The sequence below is a fragment of the Henckelia pumila genome, chromosome 3 (genome assembly GCF_033568475.1).
Source record: "Henckelia pumila isolate YLH828 chromosome 3, ASM3356847v2, whole genome shotgun sequence".
Classification (NCBI taxonomy): Eukaryota; Viridiplantae; Streptophyta; class Magnoliopsida; order Lamiales; family Gesneriaceae; genus Henckelia; species Henckelia pumila.
Window position 1 is genome coordinate 203,508,901 of NC_133122.1, and position 10,922 is coordinate 203,519,822.

Consider the following 10,922-nt stretch of genomic DNA (forward strand, 5'->3'; position numbering starts at 1 on the left):
CGACATTGTTCCAAATTAATATGAAATAATTCTTAATCAAAGAAAATTCAAACCTAATTTATTTTCACTTGGAAAAGTCTATCTTAGTGGTTCAAAATTTAATCCTGGTAAGTAGAACAACTTATGTTGAATTAGATCGCATGTGTACTCTTATTGTTCATGTGTCGTGTCAAACTCCATGATCAAGCATGCTATTTTAATAGTGGAATTTAAATACAAGTGTCGTCTTACAAATTAGGCAAATCAATGCTTAAATATCATATTCAATAATTTTTAAAGTTTATAATTACATCTAGTTACACAATTGTAGACATTAGACATTGAATGATATCACCACATATGATTTCATTCTAAAATGAGCAATAAATTCATCTTCTACATTTGTCAAAGTAGCACACATGACATTAGATGATCAATACCAATGTAATTGAGTTACAAATAATGTGACAATGAAATCTCATTATAAGCATCATAATGTGTGTCATGCATCAAATCATAACATATTTGCATTGGTGCAGAGAATGAGTCTCTTATACCCAAGTGCTTCTCTATTTGTGTGGAAAATATCCTATATTGTTCCAAATTAATATGGAATGATTCCGAATCCAAAAAAATTCGAACCTAATTTATTTTCACTTGGAAAAGTCTATCTTAGTAGTTCAACGTTTTATCCCAGTAAGTAGAACAACTTATGCTAAATTAGATCGCATGTGTACTCTTATTGTTCATGTGTTGTGTCAAACTCTACGACCACGCATGTTATTTTAATAATGAAATTCAAATATAAGCGTCGTCTTACAAATTAGGTTAATCGATGCTTAAATATCATATCAATAATTTTTTAAGTTTATAATTACATCTAATTACGCAATTGTAACATTGGATATTGAATGGTATCACCACATATGATTTCATTCTATAATGAGCAATACACTCATCTTCTACATTAGTAAAAGTAGCACACATGACATAAGATGATCAATACCAATGTAATTGGGCGACAAATAATGTGACAATGAAATCTTATCATAAGCATCATAATGTGTGTTATGCATCAAATCATAACATCTTTGCATTGGTGCGAAAAATGAGTTTCTTATAACCAAGTGCTTCTCGATTTGTTCCGCAAATATCCGTCATTGTTCCAAATTAATATGGAATGATTCTTAATCCAAGAAAATTCGAACCTAATTTATTTTTACTTGGCGAAGTCGATCTTAGTGGTCCAAAATTTTATCCCGGTAAGTAGAACAACTTATGCTAAAATAGGTCACATGCACACTTTTATTGTTTATGTGATGTGCCAAACTCCATGATCAAGAATCATCTTTTAATATTGAAATTCAAATATAAGATCCGTCTTAAAAATAAGGCTAATCGATGTATAAATATTATATTCAACATTTTTTAAGTTTATAATTACATCTAGTTACACAATTGTAGACATTAAGTAATAAATGATATCACCACAAGTGGATCTCATTCAATAATTAGCAATACATTACTCTTTTACATTTGTCAAATTAGTGCACATGACATTAGATTATCAACACCAATGTAATTGAGCAACAACTCTTACAACAATGAAAAATCATCATGGACATCATAATTATGTGTTATGCACCAAAATATTACATCTTCGCATTGGTGCAAAAAATGAGTCTTTCATATCCAATTACTTCTCTATTTGTGTCGCAAATATCCAAGATTGTTCCAAATTAATATAAAATGATTCCGAATACAAGAAAATTTGAACCTAATTTATTTTCATTTGTCAAGGTCGATATTAGTAGTCCAAAATTTTATCCTGATAAGTAAAATAATTTATGCTGAATTAGGTCACATGTGTACTCTTGTTACTCATGTATTGTGTCAGACTCCCTGATCAAACAAGTGAATCCTCGTCTAAAAAATAAAAAGTAAAAAGCAAAAAATCAGCATGATTTATGAATAATAATTTGTCCTCCAATAAAGTTTAATGTTGGTTGTCATAGAGTGTGTTTTCCAGATTAATTTCACAAAACTCTAATTTCATTAAAATTTTCTGTTGATTAGTCATTTGAGACCTCGACGGTTGTGAATATGAAAAATGACCAGAAATTAATAATCAATGCTAAAAATCAAGAACTTGGCGGTTTATGTAAGAAATGTCATTTTGTTCGTGGTATGACAAGATGCTTGATTACCACAAAATTTGAAGATTCAGGACCATCATCTAAGTATTTTGTCTTCAAAGTGTCAATATTATACCACAAAATTTCAATTTTATTCTTAAGATCATCAACAACAGCTTACAAGTTTATGCATTGTAAATTATTATTTTGCCACCAAATTTCGTTATATCTTCATTCAATTGTATTGTAGGTTCACACACAAGTTAATTTATTTTTAACAAATTATGTACAAGTTTATGTTAAAAATTAATTCCGATCATAAACAAAATATATCTTCCAACTTCCAATTTTAAAAATCAAAAACCTTCTGGCGTTCGAAAATAGAGTAGGCAATAAATTAAATATAGAAAAAAGCAGAAAATGAAAAAAAAAACGGGAAGGGGAATGATCGACGATGTAGCAGCGACAAAATAAAAGATTTAGCCTGCGATTTCTGTAATTCCCACTCACAAGGTTGGAAGAAATCCCACTCCAGTTTTATAAACTCTAAAAAAATTTGGTCTTCTTGATTGAATAATCACCATTACAAGAAGAGCAAAAAAAAAAAAAACCTTTTGAAGGTAATAGAGGAATTATGTGTGAAAATTTGCTTAGATTTCTACAATGAGTTTTTTAAAAAAAAAAAGTAAGTACCTGAAATGAAGAAGTTTGTTGGAAGAATACGAGGGAAGAAGAAGGTTGGCGTATGATTGGAGAGAGAAGAAGGGCAAAATGGTGAAAATGTTAATTAGGGAGTTGAAACAAATACATAGGTTATGTCAGGGAGTATAAAAACAATTTTACTAACATAGGGACTGAGAGAACATTTATATTTGTTATCAGGGATTTTACAGCAATTCCCCCTTATTTCGGATATTTGGAGATAAATCTCTATTACCAAACCCAACTTAGAGATCAGTCCCCATGCCCTTCAATTTAGTACTGCACTCCCTGAACCTCAAAATTTATTTCTTTTAACTCCCTGGTCAACACAATCACGTGTATTTCACCTTCTCTCTCTTCCCTTCACCTCTTTTCTCATCCCGTTTGTTTTTAACCTATTTTCTCACAAGCAAGTTTATTTTTCACCTATTTTTTTATCTTCTCTTACACGATTTTGACTGTAAAACCCCAGCCATGGACGACGAAGGCCACCGAAGAGGAAGCTGACCTCTTCCCTTCACGTTTTTCACCTCTTTTCTCATCTTCTCTTTCAAGATTTGTACAGTAAAACTCCACGATGGACGAGGAAGGCGACTAGAGAGAAAGCTGACTCCGTGATAAAAATTATACGGTAAATCATATCCTTGTATTTTTTCTAGTTGATACGATCTTACCTTGCGATTTTCTCCTCTCCTCTATTTCACGATTTCTACATTAAATCCCTAGCCTCTCGGACAACGAAGGTGCTGAAGATGAATCTGAAAACCTTGAATTAATATTTGTAATCCCAGTAAGCATGCCAATGTTTCTGTAGTTTTCCTAGATTTGATTTTTCACATTATGCCTCATGATTTTGATTCAATTTTCTTGATGTGTATATGTAGATTGATGTAATTGATTTTGTTGTTTTGAATGTTGCTTTGATTGTTCGAATCAAAGATGCTTTGATTGTTCGAATCAAAGCAACGACATCAATTATCCTATTGAAATTCTCTTTGGTGGTATTTTTTTGATTTGAATTGAATTAGAGATTCCGTTAATATAATCTATGTTTCTGGATATATTTTTCGGATTGGAAATTAATGTAAGCTAATCGATGTTTTTAAAAAAAAAAATTGAAGTGTCATTGATTCCATTTTTTCAATTTTTATGATTATAGAGAAGATTAGATGGTTTGAATTTCTTGAGTTCAAGTTGGTTTTTAATCTCGGTTTACTGCTATTATTTTGTGAACTTATTGTTTATAAGTCAATTATAATTAATATGTGTTATTATATTTATGAAATGATTCCTAAACATTGGTTTTGAACAAGTATTTCTTACTTATCAAGATTTTTTTGTAATGAAATAATTAGAAAGTTAAGAAAAAAGATAAATCTTTAACACTAGAACATATTTGGATTCTTTTTAGTTTGTGTTGGTTTAAGGTTGAAACTTATATTTGTTTGATTAATCTTCATGTTATTTGTTTGCTGGTAATTGTACTTCGAATTCCTTATTTTTTCCAGCTGTTGGTTGTTGTGTATTTTGCTCAAATTTATTTGTGATTTTTTTGTTGGTGATTGTTGTAATATATTGTCGATTTGACACTTTCTTTTTAGTTGTATATAACTATATATTATAATTTTGTTTTTATAGTGTTCTTGTAGTTTGTAAAAATGTTTATCAGATTTGGTCATTGTTTAATCAATTTTTCCAATTTGTTAATGAAGATTATGTTTTGTTAACATAATTTTTAGTAGTTTGGCGTACAAGTAATATTATGATCCTATAATTTTGTTTTGATATATTATGATTTATTTGGAAAAAAAATACTAATTTGTTTTCTAATGTCATAGGGAAAGGAAAATGGTAGATCACAGACTTTGCAAAACCACGTCTACAAGAAGGTTTACTCGATCTCGCGAAAGTATTGGTGATGCATCATTCCCTTGGTCCTTTTGCGAGACTCACTTTGATTTTATTGTATTTTGTTGAGTGGTAAGCCATGTATTTGTGTGGTAGTAAGTCATATAGTACTCAACTGTTTATTAGATGTTTCATTTAATTTTCATGTCTGGTCGGCACTTGTTGGTGTAATATTTTAAATTGTTAAGGTCATAGTTTGAATTATTTTTATATACACTGATGTCTGAGTTTTTCGGGATGTCCTATTTACGAGGAGATTATGCCGAAATTTTTATAAGCACAAATTTTTTTTAAATCAATCGTAATTAGTCCGTGATATATGCCGAAATGAATTAAGATTATGTCGCTATTTCCATCACTATCATTCTTCTAGGAGAAAATACTTTGAAAGATTAGCACATCTTTTTCCCAAATATATATGCTCGAATCTCCTCGATGTATGCTGAACTGGATTAAGTTTATGCCAGTATTGGACTTATATTTGTCCAAGTTAAGTTATTTTATACCGAAAATTATTTTAAAATAATTTTATTCTTATTAGATACAAATCACAAGAAGAGTTATATTTTCATCACTATTATTCTTCTAAGAGACATAATATTTTGAAAGAGGAGCACATCTTTTCTCCCAAATATATATGCTCGAATAACTTCGATATATGCTGAATTGGATCGATATTATGCCAGTATTAGATTAAAATGTGTTAAAATTAATCTATATTATACCAAAATTTATTTTAAAATAATTGTGTTCCTATTAAATATAAATCACAAGAACAGTTATATTTCCACCACTATCATTCTTCTAGGAGACAAAAAACTTTGAAAGATTAGCACATCTTTTTCCCAAATATATATGCTCCAATTGCCTCGATATATGATGAATTGGATTAAGTGTATGCCAGTATTGGACTAAATTGTGCAAAAGTTAAGTTATTATAAAAATGCCCAAATGTAAAACATGTATGGAAGTTGTATCAAATTTAACAAATTCTCATATCACAATTAGACATAGTATTATACTTCATTTCAAGCAAAAGTACTACGTATCGTTACAAGTAGTACTGCGTTTCTGATCACGTACCAACACCATAATATAAAACATATATGAAAGATGTACCAAATTTAACAAATTTTCATACCACAATTAGACGCTATTATACTTCATTTTCAAGCAAAAGTACTACGTATAGTTACAAATGGAACTGCATTTCTGATCACGTACCAGCACCACAATGTAAAACATGTATGAAAGATGTACCAAATTTAACAAATTCTCATACCACAATTAGATGTTATTATACTTCATTTTCAAGCAAAAGTACTACGTATCGTTACAAATAATATTGCGTTTTTGATCACGCACCAACACCACAATGTAAAATATGTATGAAATTTGTACTAAATTTAACAGATTTTTATACCACAATTAGAGGTTATTATACTTCATTTTCAAGTAAACGTACTACGTATCAATACAAATAATAATGTGTTTCTGAACCATGCACCAACACCACAATTTGAGGTTATTATACTTTATTTGCTAGCTAAAGTACTACGTATATATATAAATGGTACAGTGTTTCTGACCACGCACCAACACCACAATGTAAAATATGTATGGAAGATATACTAAATCTAACAAATTCTCATACCACGATTAGACGTTATTATTCTTCAGTTTTAAGCAAAGGTACTACGTATTAATACAAATGGTACTATGTTTCTGACCATGCACCAACACCATAATGTAAAATATGTATAGAAGATGTACCAAATTTAACACATTTTCATACCACAGTTAGACGTTATTATACTTTATTTCCTAGCTAAAATACTACATATAGATATAAATGGTACTGCGTTGCTGACCACTTCATTTTCAAGCTAAAGTATTTTGATTTATACTACAAAATTAGACATTTGATGAGAAAACATTTGTTAATCACCATTGATGATACAAAATCAGGACATTGTAGGAATAGATAGAATTATTTTAACCATATATGTTACAAACACTTACAATGGATACATATACATTTGTTTGTTAATAACCATATATGCTACTAAATTAGACATTAGAATGCATAAACACATGTTTATGCATAAATTTTCTAATTTTATAGCATCAATAATGATTTGGCACATGTTTATGCATGAAATGGCTAATTTGTTAGCATATATGGTGATTAACAAACACATGTATATGTATCCATTATATATGTTTGTAACATCTATGGTTAAAACAACATTATGTATGCATCCAATGTCCTAATTTTGTAACATCAATGGTGATCAACACATGTTTACACATCAAATGTCTAATTTTGTAGCATCAATAATGATTATCACATGTTTATGCATTCTAATGTCTAATTTGATAGCTTGTATGGTGATTAACAAACACATGTATATGTATCCATTGTATATGTTTGTAACATCTATGGTTAAAACAACCTTATGTATGCATCTAATGTCCTAATTTTGTAACATCAATGGTGATGTTGGTGTGTGGTCAGACGTAGTACCAGTTATATTGACCAGTAGTACAATAGATCAAAAATAAAGTATAATGGAGACTATTTGTGGTATGATGGTTTGTTAAATTTGGTACATCTTCCATACATGTTACTATGGTGGTGTTGGTGCACAGTCAAAAACGCAGTATCGATTTTAGAGCCCAGTAGTATAATATATGGAAAATGTGGTATAATAGGGGCTATTTGCGGTATTATATGTTGTTAAATTTGGTACATTGATGAAACTTAAAATTTGTAATTATTTATATGTTAAAAAGTGTGTTTTAAAATTTAAGTTTAATTAAAATTATGAAGTTGTATTATTTTAGTGTTATGTGTTTATATTTAAATGTTTTACTAAAATGTTGTATTTTACGGTTTACGCAGGTTTGGTAAAAATAAAATTACTCAAGCTACAGAGGTCATAATGGAGTAATCTCAAAACCTGTAGAATCACAAAAGAGGCATCTTCAACTTTGTAGAAGACAAGAAATTCCAAAAACTTCATTAAGATGATCAAAATAATCAAACATCAAAATGGAGATAGATTTACTTTTACTATGACCAGCTTAGAGTAAAAATATCATAAGTATTTCATATGTTATCCAAAAGGGGTGAATGAGTTGTCCAAACACATCTACACAAAATATCCTACGTGTTCTATGTTGAAAAGAAAGGCTGAATCGGTGGTCTAAGGCATCAAACATGTCAATTAAAGTTGGGTCATGGTATTGACATTCAAGGAGACAAGCACCCACCAACTTTACTATTTCACATTTAATGAGCCTTGGACTCTTGCTCTCATTTGGCCTATAAATAGATGTGTTGTATAAGCTTTGTAGTGTGCAAGAGTGTAGAGAATTCTTCATTTGTAAAATAAATATTGTGTGTGTGAGAATAAAAGTTTGAGTGTGCAAGTTTCTCAAGTTCAAGTATGAAATTTCTTTTATCTTTATTCTTGAGTTTCATGTTCATGGAAAGCTAAATCTATTTATGTCAAGGTGAAAAGGTTTCATTGTTGGTCAAGTAAGATTGTTTATATTTTGTATATTCTTTTCTTTTCTATTTTTATTTTTACTAATTGATCTTTATTTGTAGGTATAATTTTGGATGATTTGTTGTTATCTATTTACATCAAATGCTTGGTACCTTGAATGTGGTTACCTTGATTTGTTGTTAAATATGATACAATAATTACTACAATAATTATATACTATAAATATATGTATCTATTTATAATAAAGTCATATATATTATTTAGACGATAGCGTGACACTGTCGGTTGTTTTAAATAATATAATGTGATTTGAACTAACATTTACTTTCTCGCATCTAACTTTTACTTTATCGCAACTAACATTTACTTTTCCGCAACTAACATTTACTTTCTCGCATCTAACTTTTACTTTTCCGCAACTAACATTTACTTTATCGCATCTAACATAAAGTCATATATTTTATTTAGACGATAGCGTGGCTCTACCGGTTGTTCTAAATAAAATATTGTGATTTGATCTAACATTTACTTTTATGTCAATTTATATTTATGCATTTATATATATATTATGGGTACCATGTATTAAATATCGGTTGATATTAATATAGTGGGAACTATATTATATGATATACTTGTTTAAATATTTAATTGTTCTTTTTATGTTTATATTTATTCATCTATATATATATTATGGGTACCATGTATTAAATATCGGTTAATCTGATATTAATATAGTGGGAACTATATTATATGATATACTTGTTTAAATATTTCATTGTTCTTTTATGCTTATTTTTATTTTTATTTATTTTTATTTAGCAATCTTAAATAAACCAACAATGAACCTTTGAAACCTTGACAATTTTATAATTTGTGTATTTGAAGTTTTATATTAATATTTTCATCTATAATATATTATTGCTAAAATTAAACTTACAACATCCTCTCCGTGGATCGATCTCGTACTCACGAGTATATTACTTGCAGACAACCTACACTTGGGTGAATTACAATTTAAGTTGTAGCAAGTTTTTTGGCGCCGTTGCCGGGGAGGTATAAATTAAGTTTAATTTTGTTATTATGTAAATAGTATGTTGTTTTTTATTGTATGATTGTTTGGAGTCGTAAACAAAGTGGTAGACTTGTTCGAGTAACTGAAAATATTTTAAACATGGACGATAATTCTAATAATCAAGATGATAATAATAATAATAATCATCATCAAGAACATGAACAACCAAGAACACTTAGGCACCATATGAATCCAATAAGAACTAGTACACCATCTTGTTTAGTTTTTCCTCCTGATGCATCTAATTTCAATTTTAAGCCACAAGTCATTCAACTTTTACCAAATTTTCATGGCTTAGATTCTGAAAATCCATATTGCATTTAAGAGAATTTGAGGAGGTTTGCAACACTTATAATGATCAAAATTGTAGCATGGATACTGTTCGATTAAAGCTTTTCCCTTTTTCCTTAAAAGATAAAGCTAAAACATGGTTGCAAAATTTGAGATCAAGTTCAATAAGATCATGGGAAGAAATGCAACAACAATTTCTAAAAAAGTTTTTTCCTTCCCATAGAACAAACTCTTTTAAAAGACAAATTACAACTTTTTCTCAAAAACAAGGGGAAACATTTTATCAATGTTGGGATAGATATAAAGAGTTACTTAATACATGCCCACATCATGGTTTTGAAATATGGAGAATAGTTTCTCACTTTTATGAAGGTTTAATACCTAAAGATAGGCAAATGATAGAATTCATGTGTAATGGAACTTTTGAAGATAAAAACCCAAATGAAGCTACGGAATATTTGGAGTCATTAGCAGAAAATGCTCAAAATTGGGATAATATAGGCTCAATTGAACCACCAAGTAAAACCAATAATTCAACAAATGGAGGTGGTATTTATCATCTTAAAGATGATGTAGATGTTCAAGCTAAACTTGCATCTTTAGCAAGAAAAATCGATTCATTAGAAATGAAAAAGAGTGATCAATTAAAAAGTGTTCAAGAAATTGTTTGTCATATATGTGACACACATGATCATCTTACAAAAAATTGTCCTACTTTGCCTTCATTTAAAGAATGTCTCCATGAACAAGCCAATTATGTTAACAATTTTAAAAAACCAACATTAGATCCTTTTTCACAAACATACAATCCTGGTTGGAGAAATCATCCCAATTTTAGTTGGAGGAACGATAATAATGTACAACCTTCACAACAACCTTTTCAAAATAACCAAAATCATCAAGGTTATGCTCCTTATATCCCACCTCCAAGAAAAAATTTTGAAGATGAAATTCATGCATACATTCAAAAGCAAGAGTCTATCAATATTCAAAACATTCAATCTATGAATGATTTGAAAGAAACTCTTGCAAAATTTGCATCTGCACTTAATATTCATGAAAAAGGAAAATTTCCATCTCAACCACAACCTAATCCTAAAAATCAAAATCAAGAAAAATTTGATCAAGTAAAATCTGTTATTACTCTTAGAAGTGGTAAAATAGTTAATGATCCATATAGTGATGAAAACAAAGATCAATTAAACTCAAAGAGTAAGGATTCAAATCCTGATACTTTTGAGAAAGATGATGCTTTGAGTCCTAAAAATAAGAAAATTGATGATAAAATAAATAAACATGTTCCTTTTCCTCATGCATTAG

General features: G+C 29.2%; 1 non-coding gene across 1 annotated transcript; it reads right to left on the minus strand.

Moving 5' to 3' along the window:
* Positions 1-9,828: 9,828 nt before the first annotated feature.
* LOC140894082 (small nucleolar RNA R71) lies at positions 9,829-9,939 on the minus strand. The gene has a single exon (XR_012153635.1). It is a non-coding gene; the product is annotated as a small nucleolar RNA R71 (small nucleolar RNA).
* Positions 9,940-10,922: the final 983 nt, after the last annotated feature.